The 16,624-nt window shown below is 49.1% G+C and overlaps 1 protein-coding gene across 2 annotated transcripts in view; it reads right to left on the minus strand.

Moving 5' to 3' along the window:
• The window catches only part of LOC146813794 (cap-specific mRNA (nucleoside-2'-O-)-methyltransferase 1-like), a 664,820-nt gene extending 650,857 nt beyond the window's left edge, over positions 1 to 13,963 (minus strand). The window contains exon 1 of one of the 2 annotated variants that reach the window (XM_085610257.1): positions 13,942 to 13,963. The gene's annotated coding sequence lies outside the window, so the exon portion shown is untranslated. Of the gene's footprint in view, positions 1 to 13,805 lie in introns of both variants that reach the window. The other variant, XM_085610256.1, reaches the window with a different exon arrangement.
• Between the last annotated feature and the right edge of the window lie 2,661 nt (positions 13,964 to 16,624).

Below are 16,624 nucleotides of genomic sequence, written 5' to 3' on the forward strand. Positions count from 1 at the left end.
CGAAATTCAGGGGTGACATGTCGTTACACCCTTCGTGTTCCGGTGCAGGTTTGCCGGGATCCAACTAGTCAAAAGCTAATTCTACTGATGCTCATGCGAGGAGTTTTTCTTCCAGGTTTCACGGTCCTCCAGAACATTTTAAGGATTAAAAAATGTACTGATGTCATGTGGTTTTGCCCCTCCCTGCAATTCTTTCCTGTGTTTCTCTCTTGTACTCTTTTTCTCATTTTCCTCTTCTAGTCTTACCTGCATTCCTTTTCTGTTTTTCCTCTTGCTCACTTTCTAATCCTAGTTTTTGTATTATTAGTAAGGGGGGGGGTGTTATGGTGGCTGGTCAGGTATGCCTTACATTCCAACTAGTGCTGTGTGTTTTAAGTCTCCATGGTAATGTCTCTGCTGAGACAGCTGGAGACTGGGGGATCGACGTGCTGGCAGTGTCTGTTGGTGATGCAATATAATGACAATAAATCCCTACTGTCTTATCCAGTGTCTGTCATTTTAACAGTTGTCTCAAGCTTCAGTAAAGCAGACAGGAGGTAACATAGGTACAACAGCCCTGCAAGCTTATCTCACAAACAGAGCATGTATAAACAGATAGCAGAAATGTACATTTTTGCATGCATCATGACTTTGCCTAAGGTGACTGACCCAATCCAATCCTGCCAATCTTTTATTTACATCTAGCAGATAACTCAGTAAGCATAGTTTATATTCATGTACCCAAACCTAACCAGTATGCTCCGGATTTGTATATTTTGCTCCGTATTTCTGATGACAGGAAAAGAGATGGAGTGTGTGTCAGGATCGGTGCCCCGCTGACCCGGACGAGAAGGAAGGAAGAAGAAAGGACATTTCCTTACATGCCAAAAGCTCTGCTTTATTTCCAGCCCTCCTGCCCGACCAAAAAGAGTTTTTCGCAGCAGACGATGACCCCGTTATTACAGGCTATGGGCCCTTTAAATCTCTGATGCCTGACGCGGACGTGTGGATGAGCCACGCCCCCTTTGCCCATTCAAGACAGGATCAGGGAGGGGAAGGTGGCGTCCCCAGGGAACTGACGAGGGGCCCCACGTCAGCTTGGAGGACGGTATACGCTGCCCCGAGTGGAGAAAGCAGTGCGGAGCAGCCTCAAGCAGGAAGGAACATCTAATACGTTGCAGGGAACACAGAGTACAGCCCGAGATACTGACGCCAGGATGCCAATGATCACATGAGCCGCCCAGCCGCGTTCCAGGAGGAGCGTGGCTCCCACAGGTGCATGCTCGGTTCCTAGGGAGTTGGAGGCAGTGGAGGAGCAGACCCAGCCTTTAAATGGGGGGGGGGGGCACTGACGCTTTCCTCTGTGCACCGTTAAGGCTCCGAAAATTTGGACCTATGCACACGCGGGTGAAGGCTTTTTTTTTCTGTTACCGCCGCTCTGATTGCCTGCATGTCGGGTGTGCTTCCCCCACTCCCTTCCCTATACAGACAGGTATAGTCACGCTTGACTCGGATACCCCTGTCTCTTTTCTTTTTTCGTTTAATGCCCTGGACATCTGGCGTCTTGCTGAAAGGAGGTTCCAGGAAGAGTGAATATTCCCTGAAGAACATAGGAAGGACATTTACGTTTATTTTCTTGCATAACCACCAATAAAAATCATGCAGGAAAAGCAAAGACAATACTCAGTCTTATATTTTCTGTGCCCCGAACAATGTGCTGTGGAGAAAAGTGGTGCAAACGTGGGGGTGAAAGGCAGGGCCGGACTGGCCGTAGCGGGCACTATGTGTTTCCCCGGTGAGCCACTAGGGTGGGGGCCGGTTTTGGGCCTCTGGGGGCCGTTTTTGTTACCGGGGGTCTGCGATATCGGGCCCCGGTATCAAAACCGGCTCTTGCAAACAGCTCGGCCGCACCCCCGCAATCTTCCAGGAGGGGCGGCCGAGCAGTTTTCAAGGGCCGGTTTTGGTTCCCAGTCCGGCCCTGGTGAAAGGTGACCTTGAATTGGTGGCGTAGTTTGTAACGTAGAAAGTCCAGGGTAGATTGTGCTTGGCCACGCAACAAAAAAGTCACAAGGGAGGAGGCTGAAAATTAAATTGCATTCAATCAATGCGAGGTTTTACAAGTCTTCTGTTACTACCCCCGGATGAAAGATTAGGGTGGAGCAAGATCAATCATGGTTTGTGCCCAGAAGCTAGTTACAATACATTTAACAACTTCCTCAGAACCAAACTACTAAGCATGGCCTAAAGCCAATTTTCATTTAAGTCAGTGAAAGTACCAAGTTTAAGTATATGTTGTTTTGACTTGGCATTTTTTGGGTGGATACATGCTCAAATAAAGTACTCAAACTGGCTGGCGGTCAGATAAATTCTCTATTACATATTATTTTAAGAAAGCAAACAGGTGCAGCGATCTCTGTCTGGCTTCGTTCCTGAAAAGATCAGGTGGCAAGAGAGGAATAATTATGGTTTGACAGAGTCTGGTCAGAAGGAAGGCTCGTTCGAGGCAGGAATACATGCAAATGCAGGGACTCCATTTAGGAGATGTTATCTTATATTTTACCTAAAAATTCTAAACTTTAAAAGATATATTATTGTTAAGAAAGCAAACCGAAAAAACACAGAAATTGCAAATTTATGGTTACCTGCCCAAATCTCACTCCCAATGGGATGATAATGACCTCATACAATGGTATATATTACAAAATCGATGACATCAAATATCACTATCGAAAAAAAAGAAAATGTGGAAAAAGCTAGGAGGGCTATAATGAAGCAACAAGGGCGTTTATGGCGGGCTACACATGACAGGGCAAGAAAACATACATTCTTATTGAGCATTGACAGAAAAAGAAAAAATACGTCCTTGAATGCAAGTAATGAAGTACACAAGTCATCTAATGAAAATTATGGTAAAGAAGCTAGGCTTCAAGGGAAGGACAAATGCAAGAAGAGGAAGGAAACCCACTGAATAAGAAGCAAGCAAATTATAATGACAATAGAGCCAGCCAACAGTAAGCAATAGGCAGACCCAAAGCACACGTAAATATTTGTACTGTCAACAGTAGGTCTTCAACAACAGACAGAAAAAAGTAGTCTTTAAGCAAGACCTAAAGTTCTAAAAACATTAAAAAAATTAAAAAGTGCATGTTCGCGTTATATATACGATTAGACTATATAATAAATTAGGTATCAAATGCAAAGCAAGACTACTCTGCTTGCTGTAATTCTGTAAAGCGCTCTGATACCCATAAGAGTCCCATTCACGCTATAAAAAACTATTAAAATAAATTGTCAACTGTGATCTTCAGCTATTGATAATGGGTTTTTTCTGATTTCACATCCACAAATACAGTTTGCACATGCACACTTTATCAGGTTGTTTGGCGCGAGGTTGGTCCTTTTCCTGTAAAATTAATTGTGCGACAAGGATACAGAATTTTCTTTTTATTCAATTAAAAATCAATTTGGATAAAACTGGAGCGGTTCACTGAGTTTACATTAATATGGTCTAAAGTATGATGCAGAGCAAAGGATTTTAAAAAAAAAAGAAGACGTGCAGTAATTTTCAGCAATCAACCCTAGGCTCCACTTTTCTTGCAATGCAAAGAGAAAAGTTGACATCCTAGGGGCCATTAAACCAATAGGTCAAATTACATTGAGCCACTTGGTGTTCTAGAAGATAACAGAATCAATCAATCAGGTATTGGTGAAGCGCGCTACTCACCCGTGAGGGTCTAAAGGTGCTGGGGGGGGAGCGGGGGGCGTCGTGCAGACCCGTCTCACCCAAAGAGCCAGGTCTTGAGGCTCTTCCTGAAGGCTTGCTGAGTGGGCGAACGTCTGATGCTGTAGCACCCATTCTGGCTCAGCGGATACGGGGGGGGGGGCTGGGAAGGGGCTTCGGCCAGGGCAAGATCGGCGGAGCGGAGGCTTCTCTTGGCTGCGTAGAAGGAGACTCCTTTGGTGAGGTATTGGGGTCCAGTGTTGTGGAGTGGTTTAAACGTATGAGTGAGTAGCTTGAAGGTTACCCTCTTCTCAACGGGGAGCCAGTGGAGGTCTTGTATGTGCTGGGTGATGTGGTCTTGTCACAGGATGCCGAGGACGAGTCTGGCAGCGGCGTTCTGGATCGTCTGGAGTCTTCGGAGCAGGAACTTTTTGATTCCGGCGCAGGGGCGTTGCCGTAGTCCAATCTGCTGGTTATGAGTGCGTGGGTGACGGTCTTTCTGGATTCGGGAGGGATCCATTTGACGGTCTTGCGGAAGACGCGGAGGGTGCTGAAGCACACGGAGATCTGTCGGGTCATGGTGAGGGAGGAGTCGAGTATTACGCAGAGGTTGCGGGCGTGGTCCGTGGGTGTAGGGGATTGCCGAGGGCATTGGGCCACCAGGTGTTGTCCCATGTGGAGGGGGTGGGTCCGTTTACGAGGACTTTTGTCTTCTCAGAGTTGAGCTTCAAGCAGCTGCTGCTCATCCTAGATGCGTAGTCTTTCATTCCTTCCTGCAAGCCGAGTCTGGTGGTGTTGGGTTCCTTTGTGAGGGAGAGAATGAGCTGCGTGGCGTTGTAGTAGGATACTATGTTGAGTCCATGCTGTCGGACGATGGCGACGAGGGGGGGCCATGTAGATGTTGAAGCGCGAGGGGCTGAGCGATGATCCTTGGGGTACTCTGCAGCTGATCTCTGTGGGTTCGAAGAAGAAGGTAGGGAGTTTGATTGTTTGGGTTCGGCCAGTGGGGGAAAAGTGGATCCAGTCGAGGGTGGTTCCCTGTATGCCGGTGTCATGGAGTCTGGCGGTGAGTGTGAGGTGGGAGACAGTGTTGAAAGCTGCAGAGAGGTCTAGTAGGATGAGAGCTGCCATGTGGCCCTGGTCGAGGAGAGTGCGGAAGACGTCTGTGGCGCCTAGGAGGGCAGTCTTGGTGCTGTGGAATCGTGATTGGGGGGAGTAGAGGATGGAGTTAGCTTCGATGAAGTTCGTGAGCTGGATGTTGACTATCTAAGTGACTTTGGCTGCGAAGGGGAGGAGAGATATGGGTCTGTAGTTTTTGAGGTCCGTCGTGTCTGCGGAGGGCGTCTTGAGGAGAGGCTTGACTTCTGCGCATTTCCAGTCGTCTGGGAATGTGCCGGTTTCGAAGGTGGAGCTGATGGTGCGTCGTAGTGCAGGTGCTATGGCAGCAGCGACTCTGTGGAAGATGTGCGGCGGGCACGGGTCCTTGGGGGCTCCAGAGTGAATGCTCTTCATGATCATGGCGGTGTCTTCTGTAGTGACCGGGGTCCACATGGAGATAGTAGGATGGCTGGCGTTGCTGGAGGAAGGTGTGGCTTTGGTGTTAAGTATCTGTTCGCTGAAGTTGTTGTACAGGGACTTGATCTTGAGATGGAAGTAGGAGCAGAGTTTGTTGCAGAGGTCCTGGGAGGGCGTGAATCTGAGGCTTCGCTGGGGGGTTTGGTGAATTCCTGTATGATGCTGAAGAGCTCCTTCAAGTTGCTGGAGTTGGCAATCAATCAATCAATCATACCACTTGTATAGCGCGCTACTCACCCGGAAGGGTCTCAAGGCGCTTGGGGGAAGGGGTCCGCTACTGCTTGAACAGCCAGGTCTTGAGTTGTCTCCTGAAGGCGAGGTGGTCCTGGGCCAGCCGAAGGTGGATGGGGAGGGAGTTCCATGTCTTGGCCGCCAGGTAGGAGAAGGATCTGCCTCCGGCGGTGGCTCTTCGGATGCGTGGTACGGCGGCGAGGGCTAGGCTAGTAGACCGTAGCTGGCGGGTGGGCGTGTAGAAGGTCAGGCGGTCGTTGAGGTACTTGGGGCCCAGGTCGTGGAGAGACTTGTGTGCGTGGGTGAGGAGCCTGAACGTGATCCTCTTGTTGACGGGGAGCCAGTGCAGGTCCCTCAGGTGGCCGGAGATGTGGCTGCGTCGGGGGGATGTCCAGGATGAGTCGGGCGGAGGCGTTCTGGATGCGTTGGATGCAAGGATCTTGTCCTGGATGAAGTTTCTTTTAGTGGATCTGATGCATTGGTGGTGCTCTGTCATGGCATTCTTGTAGCTGGTTGGTGCTTCTGGGGTTTTGCTGTTTCTCCATTCTTTCTGGGGACGTCTGCAGGTGCGTCTGGATTCTCGGAGGTCAGTAGTAAACCAGGTGGCTTTTGTAAGGGCACTGTCTGTCAGAGACCCGGAGCGAGCGAGCTTGTCTGCGCAGTTGGTGATCCATCTGTGGAGTTCTTTGGCTGCACAGTTGACGTTGGTCGTGGTGGGTGGGGGACTGTGGTTGAGGGTAGAGTTGAGGTGCTCTTCAGTGATTTCAGTGATTTTGCTCCAGTTCCTGCACGGGGGCGTGGTGTAGCTTTGTGTGCGGTGGGTTTTGAGAAAGCGAAGTATACGCAGTGGTGGTCCGTCCAGAGGAGTTACGTAGTGTGGCTGAAGAGGATGTTGTTTCCTCCTGCGAAGATGGGGGTTGAGGGTGTGTCCCGCCTTGTGGGTGGGGGTGGTGACGAGCAGCTTCAGTCTGATGTTAGCGAGGTTGTCTAGGAAGGCAGTGAAGTTGGGGTTGCTGAGGTTGTCGTGGTGAAATTCAGGTCTCCGAGTAGTACGTAGTCCTTGGAGGCGATCAAGATTCAGCAATATGCTGACGATACCCAACTCTACTTGAAAGTCTCCTCTGTCACAGACATCTAACGACTTAAGCATTGCCTACACAAAATCCAAACTAGGATGTTCAGCTCCTACCTAAAACTCAACCCAACCAAGGCATAATTCTTTAGCAAGAAAAACTAACAAGTAAAACCTGGCTCAGTGACATCAACCTTCACAGCCCTGAAATCTGAATTTCACTGAATGCCAAGTCACTTGGATTCACCCAGGACACCAAACTCGCCCTCAATGAACACAGTGAGACCTTAACCTCCGGTCTAGGTTAGCACTCTCCCCAGCAGCTCCGCGTCACCGCCGCCTCTCACTGTGCCGAGTCCTCCTATTGTACAGGGTTTGCGCCTGCAGTCCAATTCCCGCTCTGAGGTGCTCCCTTCTCCGCCTGTCTGGTGCCCTCCTAAGGTAATTTATTATCCTTGCCTCACTTCCCGTTGCCCCGCTAGGTGCCTTCTTCCTGAAGTTAATTTATTTTCCTTTTGCTCACCGCTCCTGCAGTTTATTTTATTAGTATTTTTCTCTCCGCTGGTTTCCCGTCGTGCTGCCCCTGCGGCCCCTCCCCCCGACACAGCCCCCACTCCCGCCTCCCTACTTCTCGTCCCGCCCCCCTCCCCTACTTAATGGCGGTCGCTGCGCTCTCCCGCAGTGGGGGAGTGCTGCTGGCACGCCAAAGTCTATCTGCGACCAGCGCCAAGGACCCTGGATCTACGACCGCCCACCACAACACCGCCGCCTGCCTCCTCGCACACAATCCTGGGAGAAACAACCACTGCCAGAGATCATCGCCGGACCCTACCCACAGCGAGCTCTCCTGCCGACACTGCCGACTATCCTTCACCATCAACAACCCTCCCACGACCTCAGTACCCACAACGGACGCCCGCACCACCGAAGCCCTTATGTGCATCCTCCTCAACGTACGCTCCCTCCACAGACACGCCATGGAGATCTGGGACCTGCTCGACACCCTCTCGCCTGATGTCACCTTCTTCACAGAAACATGGACCAACTCCACCTCCGACATCACCACCGCCATTCCCTACAGATACAAGATCCAAAGAAAGCACTGCCCCCGCCGCACAGAAGGAGGACTCGCCATCGCGCACAAGAGCTGACAACCTCGCCAACCTTGGACTGAAGCAGCTCTACACCACCCCCACCCACAGAGCCGGACACACCCTGGACCCTATCTTTGCAGGAGGCACAAACATCCACTTCAGCCACACCACGCAGCCCCTCTGGACAGACCACCACTGCGTACACTTCACCTTCACCACCACACTTAAACAGCCCCTCGCTCGCCACAGAGGAACTAGAGCAAGATCACAGAGGAACACCTCAACACCACCCTCCTCCACGACCCCCCCTCCACCACTACCGACGCCAACTCCACAGCCAAAGAACTACACTGCTGGATCGCCAGCTGAGCCGACAAGCCCGCACCCCTCAGCCACCCTGTCAAATAACGCCCCCTGAAGGCCGCCAGGTTCATTACAAACCTCCAAGAACCAGGCGCTCATGCAGGCGCCTCGAGAAACTCTGGGGGAACAGGAAAACCTCCGAACACCAGAACAACTACAGAAACGCCATGAATGAATACCACCAGCGCATAAGAGCCAGCAAGCGGTTCACCAAACCCCCCAGCGAAGTAATGGATGTCACGCCATCCCGGAACCTCTGCAACAATCTCAGCTCCTACTGCCACCTGAAAATCAAGGCCCTCTACGACAACTTCAGCTAACAGACTCCGGACACTACACCCCTCCCCACCACCGACAACCAGCCGACCATCACCACCTGGAAACTTACGACCACTGAAGACACCACCACGACCATGAAGAACACCCACTCAGGAGCCCCCTCGGGCCCCTGCCCACCGCACAATTACCACCACCGCCACTGCACCCGAACTATGCTGGACTATCAACGCCTCCCTCGAGTCCAGCATTTTCCCGGACGACTGGAAGCTGGCAGAGATCAAACCCCTCCTCAAGAAACCATTGGCCGAACCGACAGACCAGAAAAACTACTGGCCCATCTCTCGCCTTCCCTTCGCAGCCAAAGTCACCGAGAGATTCATCAACACCCAACTGACCACCTTCATCGAAAAGAGCGTCACCCTTGATCCCTCCCAGTCCGGATTTCGCAGCAACCACAGCACCGAGACCGCCCTCCTTGTCTCCACCGACAACATCCGCATGCTACTCGACCAGGGCCACACTGCGGCCCTCATTCTACAAGATCTCGCCGCGGCCATCGACACTGTAGGAGAGTAGGATCTGCTTCTTATAGTTACCCACCCCCCCTCTTTTGCGGATGTTTCACTGTTTTACGACTTTGTCTGGCTGGGACCCTGCTATCCAGGGCCCCAGCCTAGCTGCTTCCTCTCTAAATTGATTGCATGTACTTTAGGTACACTCTAGATTGGATTCTGGGGTACCTTTATGAGTCCCTAGTATATGGTATACTATGTACCCAGGGCATAGGTACCCCAGAGGCCTACCATGGGCTGCAGCATGTATTGTGCCACTCCTGGGAAGCCATTTAAAATGACACAACAGGTCTGCTACAGCAACCTGTGTAAGGTGGTGTATGCACCCCTTACTGAGATATAGGTACCCTATATCTCTCCACATCACTGCACATATAAACCTATCATTCACACCTATGGCAGGCCTTATCAATCCTGAAGTCAGGGTGCTGAGTTTTATGTAAGAGGGTGCCCATGCATGAGCAGAGCCCCTCTGCAGCCTTCGGAACCTTTATTCCGGGGTTGTTTGTGATGCAGCCAGACCATATACTCTTAAGTGCATTATAACCTCGCGGTAAATGCTAACTTTGGAATGGCTGCATGGAAACATGTTGTGTTTGGTGTCAAACACCTTGGAATCATACCTCCACACCAGTAATTGGTGTGCGAGGCACGATTCCACCCTACTAGAGGGAGAAATATGACAGCACCGAAACTGGTCAAAGGACATGGGTGTAGCCACCCCTCTGTCCTGACCCTCCCATAGGTGGGTCTCCAGAGTTTGTCCCACCCCTTCCTTGGGTATAAAGTGGGAACCCCTGACTACAGGACTTTAGACTTTAGATTTACCTGGACAAAACTCTGCTACAGAATCTCATAACTTCTACAATCTACACGACGTTGGATGACCGAAGAATCTCCCTTGAAGTAAAGGAGTTACACACCTGCAAGGCAGGCACCAAAGACGCAACGGTTCGGTTGGCAACTACGCAGCTCCTGAAGGACTTCGAAGTTTTTGCAACGCAGGAGGTGGGTTTCCAAGCTTCCCTGAGGCCGATCTGTGCTCTCAGCAAACCTGAGATCCAAAGCCCTCGTGGGGACTGTGCAACCCGAACCCCTGGACACTGTGACCATTTGCAGCAGCATATACTTTTTAGCGATCCCTGAGGCTGTGCTTTGGGCTACTTGTAGTCCAGACCCCGAGCAGTGATTCCACCGAAGATTACTGGCCTACACTCCTCGGGTGACCCGTGGGCTGGTATTGAGTGATTCCTCTTGAGGTCCCTTCGTGATCCCTTGTCTGTCAACTTGTGGGTCCCTGAGAAAGGAACTTTAACTTTCAACGGGCTTACCTGGTTGCTCCAGACGTGCCCTGACTCTGCATCGCTTGGAGAATCCACAGGACCTTGCTGGTCCACACCGAAGCCTTTTTACTCTCACCGCGCGGGTTGCCGTTGCCAAGGCTTGATGGTCTCCAATCCGGAAACTGACCCCCCATCCTTCGTGGGACAGCTCGACTGTGGTCGTCGTTGACGCCTCCTGATCCCTGTGGCAGTGGAGTCAAGCTTCACCTCTTTGCACCTGAAACACCCGACATCGGTGGGCATTCATCTATCGCGCCCCTGGTCACTGGTAAGTGACCCAGACTCTGTCCCCTCTGCTTTCGGGTTCTTCACATCTTCCATCCAGACTTGGATAACACTGGACCCTTCTCCTTTCCACGGCAGCAGCACTTTACAGCACATCACCATTGAAAACAACGACGATTCCTGACATCATTTGACACCTATGCACCCGGCTTCCCTGGGTGAGGTAACACGAGTACTACGGTGCTCCCGTGGGTGCTGGCCCTAGAACCCTCTAAGTCTGAAAGGGTTTGCTCAAAGTTCTCTCCTAAGTGTCCTTAAACTCCAACCTCGACTTTCCCATAGAATTGTACGGGGCTCACGGCTGTTTTCTCACACTGCACACGTCCCCCGTGGGTCCCCAGTGTCACTGCCTTGGGTGGTTCCTTGGGGTCCCAGCAATTGTACGTGCTCTAGGCACTGTGTCAAGTCGTGGTTCTTATACGACTTTCTTAATATATGGTTTGGTCTCCCCCTGGGGCCCATTGTATATTGTGCTATTTACTGTCATTTAATAACTGTATTATTGTGTGCCTTGCTCTCTAATCTCATAAAGAGGTTAGTAGAGAGTGTTTAGAAATAAATACATATATACCTTATGTGGTTCTCCTTTGATTTGGTCATTCAGATGGTTATAATCTGGTAAACCAAGCTGCTTTACATTCCTTCGAGACTTAGCCTGAAGGCTGCTCTACATAGCTACCACTAGGATAGCTTTCAATAAAGGTTGTCTTAAACCTAATCATCAATAAGGGTTGTTTGGACTGGTGCAAGGTGCCCACTAGAACTAGTGGGCAGCATATACCAGGCCAACTTCTCATAGACACCGTCTCACATCGGACTCTTGCAGCCAGACTCCACGATGCCTGTATACTGAGAACCGCCCTCGACTGGATCTGCTCCTTTCTCTCCGGCAGAACCCAAAGGATCAGACCCCCCCCTTTCTCTCCGAACCTACTGAGGTCAACAGCGGAGTACCCCAAGGATCCTCACTCAGCTCCACTCTTTTCAACATCTACATGGCCCCCCTCGCCGCCATCGTCAGACAGCATGGGCTCAGCATAGTATCCTCTCTCTTGCTCACAAGGAACCCCGAAGACACCAGACTCAGCTTCCAAGAAGGAATGAAAGATGTTGCAGCTTGGATGAGCAACAGCTGCCTAAGAATGAACTCGGAGAAGACAGAGGTCCTCGGACCCTCCCCTACGGCGTGGGACAGCTCCTGGTGGCACCCTGCCCTCGGAAACCCACCCACCCCGACGGACCACGCCCGCAAACTCTGCATCATCCTAGACTTCTCCCTCTCCCTGACCGACAAGATCAACGCCGTCACCTCCACCCGTTTCAACTCCGTCCACATCCTCAGCAAGACTTTCAAGTGGATCCCCCCCGAATGCAGAAAGACCGTCACCCACGCACACAATACCAGCAGACTGGACTATGTCAAAACACCCACTACGCTGGAATCAACAAAACCCTGCTACACAAGCTCCAAACCATCCAGAACACCGCAGCCAGACTCGTCCTCGGAACCCCACGACACGAGCACATGACCCAGCACCTACGAGACCTCCACTGGCTCCCCATCGAGAAGAGAGTGACCTTCAAACTACTCACCCACCCCTACAAATCCCTCCACAACATCGGACCCAAACACCTCAACGAAAGTCTCCTTCCACGTACCCAAAAGGAACCTCAGCTCCACCGACCTCGCCCTGGCTGAGACCCCACGCATCCGCAGAACCAGAGCATGCGAAAGAGCTTTCTCCCATGTCACACTAAAGACCTGGAACGAGCTCCCAGTCAACCTCAGACGCTCCCCCACTCTACACACCTTCAGGAAGTGACTCAAGACCTGGCTCTTCGACTGATCCGGAGCTGCTCTCCCACCCCCCCAGCGCCTTGAGACCCTCACGGGTGAGTAGCGCGCTTCATAAACCCCTGATTGATTGACAGTGCCAAAATACATCTCACATCTGGATGGTAGTAACGATTCCAGAACCTCCTACATTCCACACCGGTACCCCTTAAAGGCATCCTACACACCGTACCAAGTCTCGAAGACAGCCCAACAAAATATGATCACATCACCTCCATCATGAGGAACTTCAGTGGCTCCCATTGCCGGCCCACACCACCTTCCAAACCAGCTACACAATATACAAAGCCACCTCTTTGGTTTTCCTCACACCCCAGCCAAGACATCATCAGACTGCAGACTAAGAAATTTAGAAAAAAAAACAAGTCAACAGGCCTTTTCTAGCTATGCAACCAGGACCTGGAACAACATCTCCATATACTTTAGGATCACCCGTGAAGATGCCCCTCTTTAATCCATAATAAAAAATGTAAAAATAATTACTTGTCTTCCATAACTATATATAAGGAAATAAGCACCGGTCATCTGTAGCTACGTAGCCAAAGAACCCAACAAAAAAGGACCAATATTACTACGAGTGCTTCCTGTATGGCCATAGAAACATTCCAATGAAGAGCAGTGGATCTGACCTAGGTATACTCCAATAATAAAGTTGTACCAATACCCATATTAGATCCGTAAACAAAAATAATAGCAGACAGGCATGGGTTACCTGACCGCACCAAAGGTTGCATAGTGGACAAATGCCACTAAGTGCAGGGTACATTTAGACAGGTATACGGCGATTTCTTGCATTTACATAAATATTCAAAATATTAGGGGTGGAAGGAAGCAGGAACAAGAGCAATCTAGCTAATGCGTCAAATGCAATGTGCCAGTCATTATCTTTCGAAATTAGTGGCATTTTAATTAAAAGAAATGTAATCTTGGAAATAAGCGTTGCCAGGGACCAGGGGGCCGTTATTAGGCGGAAATCCATCCCTGGGGTTAGTGCTTCATGCGATGCGGATGCAAGCCTCATTCTGGCTGTTGATCCTTGGCGCCAATACCTCACGCAGAAGCCGCGCACTTGCTAGTTTAGCCCGAGAGTACGTGAAGCACTCTCCTCGAGGGTGGGGGTGCTTGTCCACTAAACTGCGCAGTATAGTGCGTGGGTGAACCTGAGGGCACGGGGAGGGCATGGCGTATACGGTCCGCCAAGAGCCCCCACTGTTTAGGACAGAGAGGGTCGTAACATAGTGACATAGGTCCCAACCTCTAAGGGGAGGGGCGGGAATCTCAATTCAGAAGGCCCCGAGGAAGGAGTTGCTGACGGAGGGGTACATGGATCCTGTACACCGTAGATTAACCTGACTGACTTCATGTCCCGTAAGTGTGGCCCGTGGGCCGACTGCAGTCCGGGAGAGAACATTCTGAAGCGGCCAGGCTCACCTTACCTGTGTCTAGGAGGCCGCCACCAAGTCTGGGTTCCAAGCGGCCGTACACAGTCAGGCTGAGAGCCTAGGTTCCCCGGGGCCCCGTAACAGCCTATAGGCGACAGAGGTATCTCCTCTGGGGCCGGAACTACATTACCCAAGTGAAATCGCGAGGCGCGTCACGTGACTGGAGTGCGGAAGTGCAGCGGGCCATAGAGTGGAGACGTTTCTGTGAGTGGAGATCCATAGAAAGAGGAGACGCTCCTGAAAATGCCATGGATGTCCCGCTTCCGGCCTAAACATTGTGTCACGTGACAGAAGTGTGCCAGTCTGCCAGTGCATCTGCTAAGTTTAGAGAAGAGACGTTTACGAGAGATTTGGGGTATCTTCTTTCCTGCTTGCCGGCCTAAAGCTTGCTTTAAATGACAGACGTGTGGCCGTAACCGAATGGACGCTTCTGCGCAGAACTAGTAATATCTGGCTAGCTGCCTGTCTAAATGGGATTTTAAGGGGCAGATGTATCATCAATGTATTTTGCGAGTCCTTAATAGCGAATTTTACCGATTCGCTATTAAGGACTCGCAAAATGCAATGTATGTAGGTTTCGCAATTTAAATAATGTGACTCGCAAATTGCGACTCGCAAATAAGGAATGGCTTCCCATTCATTTCTTATGGGCCAAGAGCCCCATAGAAATGAATTGGAATTGCATGCGCAATTTGCGAGTACCCAATATGTACTTGCAAATTGCGCATGCAATTTCAAGTGTGCCAAAAGGATACTCTGTTGCACCCCTGAATTTTTCTGGGAAATCGCAAATTACCACCAACTTGAAGTTTTTGGTAATTAGCGATTCCTTAAGGCCAGATCGCAAATTTTGGATGCTTCCAGAATTGATACCAAAAATCCCCTTTCTACGTCACAGACCACAGATCTTCTTCAACAACCACATTCATTCACTCATTCACTGGTGGGGCCCATAACACCAATCATTCATTCTATTTTTTAGATCAATGGTCCTCGAGAGAGGGGAATTCCTTTCTCTATTCCATGCACTGGAAATGGGAGGAAAATTACACCAATCACCTGATGAGTAACAACAAATTCACCTATTCATCCCTACCTCACCAGGATCTCAATATTTTATTACCTAGCATTTCCTCCCATACTATAGGCCATGGATCAGCTTAGTTGCTGGGAAAAGCGACACCTAATTCTTCTAAACAATATACTTCAAAAATAACCCGACACAGTTTAAATGAATTAAATGTTTATCTAAATAAAGCATAAGAAAACCATAAAGCTTTCAATATTTTGATTCGCATATTTACCTAATCTGGCTAAATGGCATCCTCTATGCCAAATTCAGATCTTTCGTCTCTATGGCCATAAATCAATCAATCAGTTCGTAAATTAATTGGGCATCTGATCAGTCCGTCAGAGTCTCTGGCAAGCAACTGTCCAGCAGTGTCACCGTCCTCTCCGTCAGCATAACGTCAGGAAATCTGGTAAAGCACGACAAGAGGATACCTACCCTCTCTAGTCTACTTCTTTTATAGTAAAATCAACAACCAAATGTTACAATACATGTTTTAGAACAAATCCGATTGGTGGAACCAGGGTCATTCTTCCTGATTCTCATGCGTTCAATGTTTCATTAGATGTAGTTCTCAATTTATTAATAATTTGCAACAGTTTCTAGTCCATTCAGGGCATGTTGATTCCCATACGGGTTTGTGTCCATGGTGTCATCAATTATAACAGTTCTTAGTTTAAGGAAGTCCATTGTCTGAGGATTGGCACTCCTCCCGGTGCGACCTTCACGAGTACAGTCTGCCTGGGGTCAGGACGAGGTTATTGTTGCTCATCTTTTAGCACAGGCGCACTTCACTCAGTGACTTCTGTATCTCGTCTGTCTGTCAAAATAGGGATGGCAGCCATTTTGTGGCCACTCCAGAAAGGTCAACTTAAGCAAAGAGACACAAAACGTAATTAATACATGGAAATGACTATTAAAATGTTATTCCCTTACTAAACCCTTTATGTGTGAGTATTTATCTAGCAAAAGCAACACGCATTGCGGTTTATACTCACAATTTAAAGCACGATTCACAAATCACATCACAAAAGCAACATATAACATGCAAATTCTAAATATCTGACATTAGTATGCGTACGAAAATTAGTTTACGTATCAATCAGGCCATGCAAATGCAATTCCCACGTGTATTTCTAATTAGTAATGTTGATTAATCAAACACAGCAAACCATTAATACTATTAATATGAATTAGTTATTCATTTTAATTCAAAATGGTAAAATGGAGGAGGTATACGATTCTTAGGGAAAACCTCACTCCAGCAATCCCCCCTTTGGTGATTTTATCACCACAAAACACCCAAATTTAGTACCCTTTTACGGAAATTTGAAATGACTTCTTACTCATAGCTCAAAATTCAGTTTCTTCATATTCATCTCTTTTCACTTTCTTATACATACTGTCTTTCCACTCATCTAAGGCTATTTCTTTTAAATCCTTTTCTGGATCTTTTCCTTTTCTCTTAAATTTATCTCTTTTTATTGTATTATTTGTTTTCTTTTTCCTGCAACACATACACCCTAATCTTAGCACTAATACTGCAACTATCACACGTTAATGGAACAGAATTTTACCTATAACAGTACTACCTATTTTAGCTAAGAAATTTTTATTAGCAGCTATTTTCTTTCCCATTCTTGTCCATACATCTTCAACCTCCAGTGGTACAAGTTCATCATACAATTCTGTAATATTTTTAATGTAAACCTTTAGATCTTTACTTTCGTCTGGAATGTAAGTG

Source organism: Triturus cristatus, chromosome 6 (genome assembly GCF_964204655.1).
Source record: "Triturus cristatus chromosome 6, aTriCri1.1, whole genome shotgun sequence".
NCBI classification, from domain to species: Eukaryota; Metazoa; Chordata; class Amphibia; order Caudata; family Salamandridae; genus Triturus; species Triturus cristatus.